At 38.5% G+C, this 16,590-nt stretch overlaps 1 pseudogene; it reads right to left on the reverse strand.

Annotated features, from left to right (window-relative positions):
* Positions 1–43: 43 nt before the first annotated feature.
* On the reverse strand, positions 44–5,905 carry LOC141617434 (purple acid phosphatase 2-like; annotated as a pseudogene).
* Between the last annotated feature and the right edge of the window lie 10,685 nt (positions 5,906–16,590).

The raw sequence follows: 16,590 nt of genomic DNA on the forward strand, positions 1-16,590 counted from the left end.
GCTTCTAGAACTTGGATGGATGCTATTAGATTCTGCAGTGTCTTCATCTTCGTCTTTGATGACCTGCTACTGCTGATAGAGCACCAGGTTCCATACATAGAGAATCCGCTTCCACAGCATAACCATCTTGATTTCGATGCCAAGCAAAATAGGCGTGTGTTCTATTTTTGATATCGAATGTAGCATGACCGAAGCTAGCCTCGCGATAAGCAGAATATTTTGGCTGCGGCTGAGTCATCCTGCATTTACCAAAACAATCAAGTCTCATAATTAATCTATCTACTATACAAGTAATTGACTTTGTTCCCTATTTTAAGCAAAACATTGAGGCAATGGGAAGTGATAGAAGCATATATAGAACATACTCATATACCAGTCCTTCAAGATTTCCGCCATCTCCAATGGTTATGTACACTGGAGCTGATTGGTCTTTCTTGGGAGCACATAGGTCATTCGTAATGTTGTATGCTATGTTTGATATTCGTTCCTGCAGTAACAAATTCAGCCATGATCATTTGCTTTTTTGCTGTCTTTCTTATGAGAGAATTACCCACTTTGTTCAAAAATTTTCTTTTCAGCCATTACCAATGAACATTAGCATAATCTCATTATCTGACTCCTATCAGAGTTAAGTTACATAAGTATGATTTATAGTCTCGTGTGTTTGTTCTCACGTATTGCGGTAATGTTGTATGCTGTTTTCATTGGTAATGTTGTATGTGTTATAACAGAAGCAAGAAAGAACAAATAAAGAACAATAAAAGACAAACGCACAGATTTACGTGGTTCACTAACGGTGTGTTAGCTACGTCCACAGGGCAGAAGGGAGAGAGTTTTATTGATATGTGAGGAGTTTTCAGATTACAGATTCAGACGGTATGATAAGCATAACTGCTAGGTAGAGGATTAGAGAGTTTATATAATACCCGCATAGTTATTCGAAGCGGCGGTTAACAGAATCAAGGCACAAACCCAACAGTATGCAATATACGATAGTCTCACACGTGTTTGTTCCCACGAGTCACGAGTCTTGAGAGATTCATATGAATAAACTACATACCTAATACGAATAGAGATCTTAACTAACAGGGGCGAACCTTAGTTTAGTCGAGAAATGTTTAGCCCTTGCTGATTTTTTAAATTCATATGCATTTAGTATATAAACTATGCTAGCATTTCCCCCTGTTGGCCCAATAGTTACAGCGAATGAAGTTAATAAAAGTTGTCCCGGTCTAAAATTGACACTGCTGAAATGACCTGGTCATGAGACAAGTATACTTACAGATCTCTCATAGGCATGGACATGGCCAGCAAAAACGACGTCGACCTTGTATTCCGCAAAATACGGTTCGTAAATCACTCGCATGGTTTCTCCCTCCATGTAATGATGCACATAACTGCTGTACATTGGGCAATGCATTACGACGATGAGCCAAGGTGTCTCAGTCCTGTTCACCTTAGGCAGCTCATCAATCAACCATTTGTACTGAGGTGTATATTTCCCTGTATTATATCAGAAAATAATCTTGTTGAACATCCGCTTCAAAACTTAATCAAAAGCAAGATAAATTCATTTAGCTGTGCGGTCAACGTTGTTAGAACGTACCAAAAGCCGAATATGAAGCCATGACTATGATATATGCGGAAGCGCGTTTGATGGAGTACCAATAAGGAGAAGTACTGCCAGATGCTTGATATGGTGTTGGAAACCTATATGTATATGGCTTAAAGGGTACGGTTTCCCCCTGATCAAGGAAAAAACATCATCACTGAGTTAAGACAGACTGGTGGCTCATCTAAACCGGCAAAAAAAAAAAAAAAAAAAAAAAAAGAATTCACAGTTCACAAGCATTCAGGGCAACATGCTGTGAGATAAATTAAAATTTGCCACCACAAATGACAACAGGGCCTTAATTGCAAATGGATTTGTGGTTGGCTGACATGAATCTACATTTGCGACCCAAAATTTAGGATAACAGTGAGAAAGTGAGGGTTGGTGCGACCTTGAGAGCGATATTTTGTGTAATGAACTACAATGGTATTGGATACTCCTACAGATTATTAAAAAGTTCAAACCACCTTCATTTTCATCCTGTTGAATGTTTGAGCTTCTTATAAGACAAGAAAGTTACAAAAACATTGCTACCCGAAAGCAAAAATCTTGACTCCGCGCCAATATAGGTGACCCATTACGACCCCAGGACTTTCACATTCAGTCCTACGCAAATATATGTAATGTTTATTTAGTAGATTAAACCTTCAATGATTCGATGAAGAAGCATACCAGAGTTGGGATAAAATCTATTTCATGGTTCCCAGCGGACCAAATCCAAGGTTGATAAGCAGCATTTCTTTCAATAAATCTTCCCCATGTATCCCACCTAACGTTATCATGATTCGGGTACTGATCTGCATAAGAGAGATCACCAACAAACAAAAGCGCCTTCCCTTGTGTCGGATTCAAGTCGTAGTGTGTGACTGTCTTGTTGGAATCATATGTCTGACCAAGATCCCCTGTTCATATTTTTGGAGAAAAAAAAATCAGCCCCAGAAACAATATGCATTCATATAATCATATGCAGTCAAAGTTAGTAGGTTTGAGAATTTTGGATCAAAGAAGCCAAGGCCGGTTAGGAGAGGTATATTCATTAAAAGGCCTTCAGTTCCCGAAGAAGACTTCCTCAACATGTTAGGGACACTCCTTTGACAACACAATACAACAACATTATCTCTGAAGAGTCGAGGACGAGGGCACCTAAGAGGGGGAGGGGGTGAATTAGGTGTCTATTTAAAATTTAAGCTTAATGAAAGCTTCTTTAAAAAACTCTTAAACACTTTAAATAATGCTTAGATGAAAGGAGAAGTCGATACTTAGAACTAGAGAGTTAGAAGTATTCAACAACGATTCAACAAGCAGAAGTTACAGTGCACTCAACAGTTGATTCTGTAAATAAAAACGTGAGAGAGTGTGCAGCGGAAATAAAACGAAATAGACACGACTAACGATGTTTTTAAAAACTGGTTCGGTCACTACTCCGCGACCTACGTCCAGCGCTATTTTATTAAACGTCTCAGAAGTAAACTCATACAAACTAAGACCACCCCGAATAATAAAACAACTCCCCAACCTACTCCGGTTGCTAATGCTTAAAAGCTACTCCGCTTCCGAGACTTTTGCTTTGGGCTACTCCGCCGAAAGACTCCTTGCTTAAAGCTACTCCGCAATAAGACTTTTGCTTTGGGCTACTCCACCGAAAGACTTCATGCCCAAAAGCTACTCCGCTTCGAAGACTTCGTGCTTAAGGATAACTCTATCCTAAGACTTTTGGTTCTACCCGTTTGTTACAAGACAACTTATCTCAATGTTGTTCACTCAATTGAACGGAGGAGATAAAGTTTAAGTACAAAACACGGGATCCTTGAACACGATTAAAACGACTAGGTGCAACAACAAACTCAAGTAAAAGACTCAAAAGATAAATAAACAAACTTGCAAAAGATTCAAAGATTTGAAAATGATAAACGGTTTTGCAAAGTTAATTTACTCGATTGAAAGCTTAAGTCTTTTTCAGTTTAAAACTCGTTTGTTGCACACTTGTAAAAATGAATTAAGCAAGCTATTTATAATGTTCAAGTAGTATACTTTACATTAAAATATCTTACACTCATAAGCACAAGTGATTAAAATAATGTAAGTAGTTTGCTTGGGCAACATGCAAGACCAACTGAAATGCTCTCCAAGAAACCGAGTATTCTTCCTCAAGAAATCGGTGCCTAAGATTGCAAGAAACCAGGCTGTGCACACATACAAAAATAGGCTGGGTTTTTCAACAAGAAACAAGCATAAATGGTTGTGTTTATGGGAACCATAAACATTTCCATAAATATAAAAGCAAACAACCCATTTATAGTAAGTGTCTTATTGTGCAAGCAAACTCCTTAGCAAGTCATTGAAAGCTCTATATTCTTTAAAAGACTTCAAAATAATTTCAGAAAACATTTGTGAAAGTTGAAAGCACTTTAACAAAGATTCAAATATTTTCGAAATATTTCTTTCAAAGACGAGCCTTAATTAACTGTTGACTCAACTGTTGTTTTTGCACATAAACGTAAATTCGTGTTAAATGATCACCTTACAACACATGACATTAGCACTAATGACTATCTTCATCTTTGATCTTCATGATGACATTCTTGATAACCTTGAATTGACAATTGGAGCTTCATGCTACATGGTTAAACTTAAGAGGCACACAATTAAATAACAAATGAGATTAATTTGTCTTAAGGCATCATCAACACTATCTTAATCAAATTGGGTTTCTTCAATCTCAGTTTCTCAAAAGGCTCTCGCAAATAACAGGATAAGAAGGGATCAAATTAAATGCGCGTAACCCTATTCTTGTGCTAGTAACGAAAAAAATAATAAATAATAATTTCAACACCTTTGAAAACAGCAGAAAATGTACCTATAAGACCAAAAGTGTAAGGGACATCAGGACCAGATTCTGGAGGCGTTTAAAACCAAAACCGCCTTGAAGAACTCCCACTTCCGACCTCATAGAAATACTTTGAGTCAAACTGTCCATAAAAACCACTTAGTTAAAATAAACTTGCTTGTGGTACACTTGGGTCATTTCAATGAGCAAGTCTCATTTGACTCTCAATCGATCACAAAAAAAAAAAAAAAAAAAATGTCAAAATGTCGAATGGAACTTATTGATTAGAATAGAGGGAGCATTACTAATTGGATTTAGTTTACAACATTGAGAGAAGCAGCCGAGGTGAGGTGTATACCTCTAACCCGGTGATGGTGCAATGATGAATGTAGGCAGAAGTGTAGTTGACAAACTTGTAAGTAAGAACAATGCTCTCAGCTGTTTTCATTTTGGTGCTGTTTTCAGGCCAGTAAGTCACGGTGTTTGAGCCGGGCTCATCTGTAGTTGTCCAAGACACTATCACTGCATTCCCAGCATGGTCTCCTTGAGTTATATGAACCTTCAAGAACCCACATTCAAATCTTGAAAACTTATCTTGACTGACCTCTTCATCATTGGCGGAACTTGTGTATAAAATTTTCTAGGCTAACCAGTATCGATGGTATAAATGTATAATTGGTTTGGCTTTGGCATAACAATTCTATGGAATATAATCAATTTTGTTTTAAACTAAGGAATACAATCAACTTAGGCTTTCGGTTTAATTAAATGGTTACCGAGAATTTCAAAAGGTATCAACCCCTCAGTGATCTACTCCCTTCCTCAAAAGTGGACATACCAGAAAGCTAGCTAAGTGCATAATCCACTACACTCGAAGCCTAAGGGGACTTTAATGTAAGAAGGTGTATTGAAGCATAGCAACATCATTGTTACCCTCGTGCCTCAAAGACTGTAGATTGTAGATTGTAGCATTACCCTATGTTGAAAACCATCAAATGAATAATCATACTATACTATAACCCCCATTGGACAGTTATATTGAGCAATTGCCATTTGCCAAGTATAGAAACACAATATTTCCTCCATCACAATCATTTGTTTACCTTTAATTAATTATAATTAATAAAAAAAGATAAGAATTTATTGGAGCGGAAGTAGTAAATTATACGTAAAACATATACTCCGTATATAGTATTAAAATACCTGGTGAGGAGCATTATAACCAGGAGGAATTTGAAAGACATCACTGTTTAAGGGCATATCTAGTGAAATATCAGCATTTTTTCTTGAAAAACTACTAGTTTTTCCCGCAACAACACAAAACTCATCTGCAGCATTCAAGATTATGATACCCATAATCAAAACCCACCTCAAATTCATTTCTGATTTTTCACAATATAACTTTAACCCAGAAAATAAAATGTATTATTAACAACAAAAGTTTTAGTGCATGAGATGATTGAGAGTTGAGCCGCTGGTATCCTAAGACACTGATGTTAATTACTCGTATTTGAATAGTACAAGCCTACAATGGAAAAGTATGAACAAAATTGATAAGAGGTGAAATTTGGAAATGGTCTATGTTGTCCTGATTCACTCTGTAGATCCGCATGAAAATTTGTTACGTACTGAAACCTCATATATAAAGTGGTCCTTTCTACTCCGTAGTTAAGTGATGCGTCACCGGATTAAATGAGACGGCTTTTCTTGTCATCCTTTGTTATTTTGGAGATCGTGACAGTTTGGTTGACTGATGTCAAATTTATTCAAAAAAATAGCCGTCTTTTAAAATAATTAGTGATATGATTTTCGATTATGACCCTTCAAAAATGAAAAATGAGATGGCGCCACCAAAGATATTATAGTAAATTACCTAGTTATTTTCATTTCCCACTACTAAAATTTAAATTTCAAATTTGTTAGTAGAAAAGGGTAGTTTAGGAATTAAAATTATGTAACTAACTAGAATTTTCCTCGAATCTTGCCACTTTTTGAAAAGTGTTACAACAAACAAGATAATGTATAGATTATTTTCCTTGTGTACCCAGGAAGTGTTCAAGCATTTATATACCAAAGTAAATGATGCAATTCATTCATGGGTAAGGCCGTAAGGCAGTGGATATCACGTATTGTAGTTAAGGATGACAGTGGGTCGGGGACCCGACCCAGACTCTGAGGGTCGGACTCTAATGGGTCGGGTATGGGTCTCATTTTTTCAGACCCAATGGGTATGGGTCGGGTTTGGGTCTTAAGAAAATATTTCGGGTCCGGGTCCGGGTCTGGGTCTAAGTTATGAGACTCATACCCGACCCTTAGACCCTTTATTAAAGAAAAAAAAAATCAAAATCACAACTTTTTTGAATTCATACTGGCAGACTGTAGAAACCCAACTAAAGTCTCTTTCTCTTCCATCATCCCATAAAGTGGTAAAACTCAACCAAACTCTTCTGACAATACCACCACTCCACCACTGACACAAGAAAACCACCACCACAGCACTGATACGCGACTGGCAACCACCTCTCTAATAGGCGGCGACCGACAACCACCATTAACAGCAGATTAATAAACTCATAATGTTAAAGTAGTATGAATTTTTTTTTTTAATATTATAGACTCCATAGCTGTTAATCTTGTTACTAAAGTGGCTGAAACTCGGACCCCGCGGGTAGACCCCAGACCCTACCCTTACCCATAGGGTCCGGGTATGGGTCCTCAAATTTTAGACCCTTGCGGGTATGGGTCGGGTACGGGTCCAAAGGGAAAATCTCGGGTCCGGGTCCGGGTTTAGGCGGACCCTACCCAGACCCTACCCATTGCCATCCTTAATTGTAGTTCATGGAATGGAATAATCATGGAATTCATGGGTAAGGCAGTAAGCTTTTATTTGCTTCATGGCGGGGTAAAGGCAGACTAAATTTTTTTTTTGGTCAAACGAAGCGGGTTTGAAATCCCAAATAAAAAAACGTAAACAAACGAGAAACAACAAAACAAAAAACAGCTACAAACTACTAACTATCAGCCGGAACAACACGAGGCCAGGCCACCCCGCCAAGATCCTGATGAGCTAGACGAGTCAATTGCAAAGGTAAGGTTTCCTCCTCAAAAATAATCAGCTATTGTGATTGTGCAGCCCCAACATTAGCTAACCAGTCCGCACATCGATTTGCCTCTCGATAAATGTGTTGAATCTTAACATCCCAACTAGTATCTTGAATAAAACATTGGCATATCTTAACCATATGCGAATGGGCAGACGGTAGCTCTTGATCCGAACGAATCAAACTCTCCACAACACGCGAGTCCGTTTGTATGAACACCCAAGAAAATTGTCGTTCCTTTGCTAAAATCAGACCACGTTTCAAAGCCATAATTTCAGCTCGAGTAACAGTTGCAATCCCAATGTTCTCCGCAAAGGCTGCCACCACACGACCCTCACAGTTCCTAAACACTCCTCCAGCTCCCGCCATTCCCGGGTTACCTTTAGATGCCTCATCAATATTCAACGCAATCCACTCCCACGGAGGAGCCACCCACCGAACAAAAATCTCCTTCACTCTTGGTTCACTAGGCAAGCATCCATTGTCAAGGGATTCCTTCGCATTGTGAATATCCCAAATCCTTTGCATCAAGAAAGTTTGTAAATTTGTCGGGATGTCTTCATCTCTACCATACACCCGACAATTTCTCCACTTCCATATCCACCACACCGCTACCGAGAAGAAAGTCGGCCAAGCGTCCAGACCATCCTTCCTCTGTTTTTCCAGATTTTTGGTAACCCAAATTCGTAACGAGTCTCCTTCATAAAAGAGGTGATTCCTAGCAGCCGGGAACAGTTGCCACACCCCTTTAGCAGCCTTACAATCTCTAAGCAAGTGAAGAGTCGTTTCCTCCACCCCCAGTGCACAACCCACAACATGGATTATCCGTGAAGCCTCGGCGAGCCCGATTGACATTAGACATGACTCGGTCATGTAGAAGCAACCATAAAAACAACCTGATTCTCTGCGGAACCCATGTTGTCCATGGCAGCTTCCAAAAACGCTCATTTCCTTCTCTTGGTGTATCCCTAATCAGCCTGATGGCTGATGAAATTGAGAAAAAACCCGACGGGGTTTGAGACCAGTAGAGCTCATCATCATTATCCGCTCCTGTTATGACTTCAAATGATGCTGTGGTTTGTAGAATATCAGTTGGAAGAAGTTCGGCGAAAGTCTCCCAACGCCATCCCGTTTCATTATCCCACATCTCCTCTACCGTGGCAGAGCGAATTTCCTCGGGAATTTGTACCGGTGAAAAGCTTGCCAAAGGTTCACTCGTAGCCCATCGATGACTCCAAAACAAAGTGTGCTTTCCATTCCCAACGGACGAATTTAGTCCCTTCTTTAAGACATGTGCAACATCGACAATCCCCTTCCATAGATTTGAGCTTGACTGTTTATCTTGAAACATTTCGAAATCACACCGGCCTTTGCAATACTTGTGTCGTAGTACTCTTGCCCACAAAGCGTTAGGTTCCCTCAACATACGCCAACCCAATTTCGCCATATACGCCAGATTCACTTGCCTCATCGAAAGTAAGCCTAACCCTCCGTCCTTTTTCTCATTTGTGACCGTATTCCAATTCACGAGGTGAAGGCCCCTGCTATTGTGGTCTCCTCCCCATAAGAACCTCCTGGACTTTTTATCCAAATCATCACAAATTGCAGCTGGGATTTTGGCCGTTTGCATCGCATATGAAGGAATGGATGAAAGAGTTGATTGAATTAGTGTCGCCCGACCCGCCAAGGATAGATTCTTTGCTTTCCATCCAGAAAGTCGTTTGTCCACTTTTCCAATAATGAAGTCAAAAGTGTCCTTCGTAACTCTTCCATTCAAGGTTGGCATCCCAAGATACTTTCCCAAGTCATCAGTCGACTGAATTTTGAGTTCATTCAGGATAGCCAATTTATCATCCATCTTTGTATTTTTGGAGAATAGGACCCTTGATTTATTTAGGCTTACTGTTTGCCCGGAAGCTTTGCGAAATTTCACAAGGCAATCATTAATTACTTGAGCTTGTGACAGTGTTGCTTCCCCAAACAAAATGATGTCATCCGCAAAAAATAAATGGGTAACAATCGGGCCACCTCTGATAGTCTTAATACCCTTCCCTTTTCCTTCTCGGCTTGTTGCTTCAATCGACTGACTCAAGATCTCCATGCACATGGTGAAAATATACGGAGAGAGGGGATCTCCCTGACGAATCCCACAAGTCGGGGTAAAAGGCTCTGTTTTCTCCCCATTCCATAAAATGTTCAATGAAGTCGATCGAATGCAAGTCATAATGGTTTGGATCATCCCCTCAGGTAAACCCATATCCGATAAAACAAATTGAATAAAAGGCCACTCTAATTTGTTATATGCTTTTTCCAAATCCAATTTCAGAGCCATGACTCCTTTCTTGCCAGTTTTGTCCCGCATAGAATCCAGCACCTCCTGGACCACGAAAATGTTGTCGGCAATTTGTCTTTTCGGTACGAAGCTAGCCTGCATGGGACTAATCAAAGTAGGGAGTATCGGTTTCAAACGATTGACGATCATCTTCGTAATAATTTTATAAGACACATTGCACAAACCAATAGGCCTGAATTGCGAGGCTACTTGTGGTTGTTCTATCTTCAGAATTAATGAAATAAAAGCATCCCCTAAACCATCAGAAAATTCATTATTGTGCAAAACGCCTAGTATCATTCTACATAGGCTCGGGGAAACCGTATTCCATTGAGATTGATAAAACACAGCTTGAAATCCATCCGGACCCGGAGCTTTATACGGAGCCATCTGATTAAGTGCACACTGTACCTCAGTTACCGTGTATTCTCGTCCTAAATTAGTCCTTTCATCTGCGGACAAAACCGGGAACAAGCCCGTGGTGACTCCGTCCAAACAAACAGTGGCCACAGGTCCTGCAAAAATCCCTCGAAAATACTCCAGCACCAAATTCTTCACAGCCACCGAGTCCCAGATCCACGTACCTGTCTCATCCTGCAAAGCCTCAATGCGGTTGTGTTTGCGTCTTATTATAGTACTTAGATGAAAAAATCTTATATTACGATCTCCATCACAAATGGCCTCCATACGAGACTTTTGGAACCATAGCATTTCCTCCTCACGAAGAACCTCATCGAGCTGCTTACGCAACTTGAATTCAAACTTCAGCAAGTAATTTGCTCCTCCTGAAATCTTTTTTTGAACTCCAAGCAATCTCCTTTCCAGGCTCCTTTTCCGTTCAAATATATTTCCGAACACAGATTTATTCCAGTCCAGCAGTTTATTTGCAAAAGAATAAACAAAAGGGATGAGGGGCTCTTGGTTGGACCAATTTAATTCCACAAATTCTGTAAACTTCTCATGGCACAACCAAGCTGCTTGGAAGCGAAATGGTCTAAGCATACTCGGAATCGATGCAAAGCCATTCGTATTCACTAGAATGGGACAATGGTCAGATTGGTTAGCAAAAAGATGTCGAAAAGATCCTTCTGCAAACGCTAAGCGCCAAGGGGAATTACAAATCGCTCTATCTAACCTAGCCCATTTCCGAGTCTCACTGGAGTTTCCTCGAGCCCACGTGTAACTAGGACCCGAGTAGTCCAGGTCAATCCAATTATTTGCTTCAAACCAATGATTAAACCGGTTACAGCGATGCCTCATAACATCACTATCCCCATTTCGTTCATGTAGGAAACGTGTGTCATTAAAATCCCCCATCACTAGCCAAGGTCGATTATGGGTAGAGGCAAAACCTTCCAGTGGTCTCCACAACTCTTCCCTTTTAATAGAATCCGGACTCGCATAAACTAATGAGTAGAACCAAGGGATTTCCCCACCCCGTGAAATTTCCACCGTGATATGTTGAGGGTGATGTATAACAGGTACCACATTAACATTCTCAGGTCGCCAAAAGAGCCAAATTCCTCCACTAAAACCCTCAGCTTCAACACGAGTGCGACCACCAAAATTGATTTGATTACAAACTCTTTGAGCTGCTTCTCCGCTTATATGTGTCTCGACTAGTGCCAACACATCAGGTTTATTGAGTCGAATAAATTCCTTCAGCGTCAAAAGAAAAGCTCGACTACCTGCTCCTTGAACATTCCAAGTCATAAGACTCAAAGCGGGTTTTTGTATCATATTATTAGGAAATTGATCCATAAAATTATCCGGGATAGAGGACAAGGAGGACAGAAACGCCTCCCTAATTTGCATTAGAATCTTCATCACCCAAGGGGTGACTCTTGCTTCCAAAACCACTTCCTGGTTCATCTCCGTGTGTGATTGTATTACCCTGAAATCCTCTTCCATCTTGTGCGCTAATGGAATGGTTGTGACTACCTTCGGTACTTCAAGTGGGTCTGGGACACGGAGAGGTTGGGATGGCCACATTGTTTAAAGTCGACACACCCAGGTTAGGATCAGGAGGAATGTCTAACTCTAGGGGACGGAGAATAGAGGGATGGAGGATCGTGCTGTTTTTTTAAGGGGAATACAAGAGACTTTACAAGCGAGGGACTTTTTTTTTAAGTTTTCCTTCAGGAGGGCGTTATTATGGGAATTTTTTGAGGAATTTGAGATAGGAATAGGTCGAGGCAATCTTGTGGTATCCACTGGAATATTAGGGTTTAGCCGTTTAGGACTGTCAAAGACTCAGAGTTTTGCTTAGTAAAGGATTTTAGAGGAATATTTGTTTCCATATTATCAGTTGTTAAATTGGGAAGTACCACCAAATTCTGTTGCACGAAATCCGGGGTCAGCGGATTTTCCAAGTCAATGGCCTTAGTAGACGGTCTTTTTCCATTGACTAAATCTCCCAGAATATTACCTTTCCTAATTGGATTAGCAATTATCATGGAAACAGAATTACTCTGTTTTGATCGTAATTCAGCGTCTTTGGACTGTTGCATAGACGGCTTCACACTACGCTTGTGACCTGAGTGAATTGGGACCTCAACTAAGTTCAACCCCTGTTGACACGACTCCTCCACCTGTTCCACTCCTTCATCCTCAACCTCTAGGGCATCAAACCTTGAACCACTATTCCTTGTAGGATTCTTCAAAATTTGTATCCTCTGTACATTAGCATTCTCCTCCATAGTTTTATCCTTGTCAACACGTGGATTTTTGCGTCGGGTAGGTTTCTTGACATGCATCCATGACCCAAATGCATCCGAACATCGTGCATTCTGACTAAGGCCATTAACGTTGTTTTCCTGCACTTTGCTAGTGGCAGGGATCAAATCATTAATCGCCTCTTTCTGTGGATTTGGACCAAAAGTAGAACATTTAGTGTCATTGTGGCCAAGCTTACCACATTTGTAGCAAATCATATGTAGTCCTTCATATTGAATAATCCACACTTGTCCATTTAAGCGGAATTTCGATAGCAATGGTTTCGAAAGATCCACCTCTACGCTCATACGGATGAATTAACCTCTCTCCGCCATAGCAGTTGGCTTATCAATTCGAACAACCTTGCCCACCTTGCTTCCAATTTTATGAAGAATATCTTCATGATAATATTCCACTGAAAGCCTTGGAATACGAATCCATGTCGTCAGAAACCGGATTGGTTCATCAGTGCCAATGAAATTAGGTGCCCATTTTCTAATAGTAAGATAATGATCTCCTATCATCCATGGTCCCTGGGATACCACAAACTCATAATCTTCCTTGTTTGTGAATCTGGCAACATAATAAGCGCACCCAACGTCTGTCAGAACTAGACCGCTCTTGAGAGCCCATTTCTTCTTCAACTGACGCACGAGAGCAAAATAGCCGATGTTCTTGTCAAACATCTTAATGATAAGGGACTCCTTCCAATGTTGCCTTATCTTCCTTTTTTCCTCCTTGGTAAGCAAAATGGATGGGCACAGCGGATCCCTCGCAGATTCCTCATCCTCCACATCGCCATCCGACTCTTCATCATAGATAGCATTCGTAGTCACAATGAAGTTGGAATTATGGTGAATGGCAAAAGACGGACCAGTGCCATTTCTTAAAGATTCCGCATAGGAAAGACGTTCCTCCTGGTTTTGGGATACTTCCTGTTCCGGGGAATTAGGGACGATGGATAAATCCATGCTATCAAGCCCTTCAGATGATGACATCTCTTGAGATTGATGCATCTTAAATTTTTTGGTTGACCGATTGGTTTGCTCGTCCTCCATGGGTGGAGAGTTTCAGAGAATTTTTAGAGAGAATTTTTTTTTATGAAAGAATTGATAAGGACTTCAATATGTTTGGTAAGGCAGATTAAATAAAGAGAACCATGTGTAACATACTTCGTAGTTCGTATCAAAATTCCGTAACTAATTCTAGTGTCTTTTTCGTCAATGGATCATATCATATTTTCTTTTTTGTTGGCTTGTAAATGAATAACGAACCCACTAGATGAAATTTACAATACAAATAAAGATAAAGAAATGTAATTAATGATGAAAATAATTTAGTGTAAACAAGGTGGTGTAAAATGATATAGATAAAGTTTATTTTAGTTAGATTTCATTTTAATTAAATAGATATAAAATTATATACCTACTCTTAAAATTATGGCGCAAAAACGAAAACAATTTTTTTTTAATTACGGTGACGCCATATCGCCATCCTTCAAAAATAGTCTTCTTAGAATTTTGTTTAAAATTGTGGTCCTTTGATAAGAAGCATGTAATCTACGGAAATTATAGTCCCTCCGTTCCAGACAAATGAGTTATTCAAATAAGGTGAAAAAGTAAGGGATAAAGTTGGAAACTTTGTATGGAGCCACATAAATAATGTATTGGGTTTTAATTGGATTTAAGTGGATTAAATGGGTGGTGGGTGAGTTGGCCATAGAATGGCAAATTTGTAAATCAATCAATATATATCTATCTATCTATATTATTAAAGGAAGCTTTTTTCGAGCAATTTTATAGTCTCCACCTTTTACGAAACACTGTTATTAATATTAAATTCTAGAAGATAATAATTATTAACAATCCTATAAGGACACTACTACTCTACATAAGTACCGAACTACCGATGATCTAATAAGATAATAAGGAATAAAAAAAGATAATAAGGAATAAAAAAAGATAATATTAGGGTAATTATTGGACATATAACATATTGGTAGATTTAATAAGATAAGAAGAAATAAAAAAGATAAGAAAGATGCATTCTAATGCTTTTCAACTAATGTATTTAATACCTAATATAACCTACTCCTTCAATACATAGTTTAAAAACATATAAAAATTGGAAAAGATGTAGTGCACACTATTATAATACAACTGAACAATCATATTAGAGTTTACGTAGGATTAATATCCTATAATTCTTATCGGGTGATTACTCCAATTGAAAACAAAACCTATATGACATCAAACATCTTTTTCTTTGCATATATATACACTGCTATATATTACCCTCCTTCATCAAATTGGGTATATTGATGCACATTTTTTTTTCTTTTTAGTTATATGGAAATTTTTTGATCTTGACTTATTTGTTATAGTTAATATGGGGTTTCAACCGTACTACGTTTGAATTGTTTTCATTGGATTTTTTTATCATGTACTGTATTTCATTCTCATTATTCATGTAATCTATTGCATTGTTTGCTCATCGACACATAGTTATAGCATGCATTATGTCACTTTTATCGACTTTTATTGTTTTTTGTATAATTTTCTAATTAGTCTTCTTTGTTGTATATATAGGTATAGGTATTAACACGAAATGAAGCAAATTTATATACTCAATTGGAGTGTCCATGTAAGTTTCTAATCCTGACCTATCCTAATTTTAACGCGATTTTCTCTCTCAATCATAAGAGTCATGACCCGTAAAAACAAAGGAAAACACTACCCAAGTACTATTAAGTGGGATACTTGCTTGGAGTTTTGACCAACTATTTTTTTAGGTGACTGGTCATCAACGAATTTTTCTGTATTATACAAAGGCCAAAGGAGTGCATCTGTAATACTTCGTACCGTTTTGACGTTGTATTGTTCATGAGAAGTGCTAATTTTTTAGTTAGCAAGTTTTTCTATAAAATGTAGTTGTTCAGTTATCCTTTGATTAGGATAGTATTTTTGTTGTTCATTTATAATTAAGGGTTTGATATCCCATGCTTAATGACCACTAAAACCTATGGGGTGTATTTGATTATAATGTTCAAGCCACAAGATTAATGTGCTTTAATACCAAAAAAGTTGTACTTTATGCTGACGGTACTAAGATCAATTACAATTTAAGGTAAATTTAATTTTGAAAACACAAATTGTTTAATAGGACGGTCTCTTAGCATAAGACTAGCCCGTTAACTAGAAGCCCACATAAAAAAAAAGTTAAATAAATACAAAAATTAGATGAAAATGAGTATTTTTGGACTTTTGATGACTGGCTATAACTGATACATTCTAGTCTTCACCACCATACGTCCATATCACCTCCCCAAAATTTACAGCTTCATCCCCTTCAACTACACCCTCCCTATGTCAATCAAAATCTCTGCACATACGCGGTTCAACTTCAGCAGCAAAGTCGACAGCATTCTCGCACAATTCCTCCACGTAAATATTCAGCTTTCAAACTAAAAATGGTAGTTGTCAATGTAAAACCATACTTTGTACTACATATTGAAAATAAACTAAATAAAAACCTGAGTTTTCATCATATAATATGAAGTTTCCAAAATAAAATTGGGGTTTTGAAATTCAAAGTTTTTTATTCTAACTCTATATATAGGCAATTAAAATTGTGTACTAATTGAAACCCATAATTTTCAACTTAAAATTTAGAGTTATCAATATAAAAACACAAGAATTCATGTTATAATAATTGTTGAAGTTTAGAAGGATGGAAGTTCAATTTTAAAGTCGAAAACTTCTAAAATCAAATTTCAAATCTAGGTAGTTGACGTTGACAGAGATTCATCATTCTTCACCTTTGATTTTAATTGATTGATGGAATCTTGAAAGGATATAAAAGACCGAACAATGGCGGCGAAAGCAACGATGACGAAGTGACGAACGCGTTATGATGTGGATTTTAGAGGAAGTGGAGCAAGGGGCGGTAGTGAGGATGTGACGGCAGGGGCGGCGTAGGAGGCGGTGCTTACAACTGATGAAGA

This window comes from Silene latifolia, chromosome X (assembly GCF_048544455.1).
Source record: "Silene latifolia isolate original U9 population chromosome X, ASM4854445v1, whole genome shotgun sequence".
NCBI lineage: Eukaryota > Viridiplantae > Streptophyta > Magnoliopsida > Caryophyllales > Caryophyllaceae > Silene > Silene latifolia.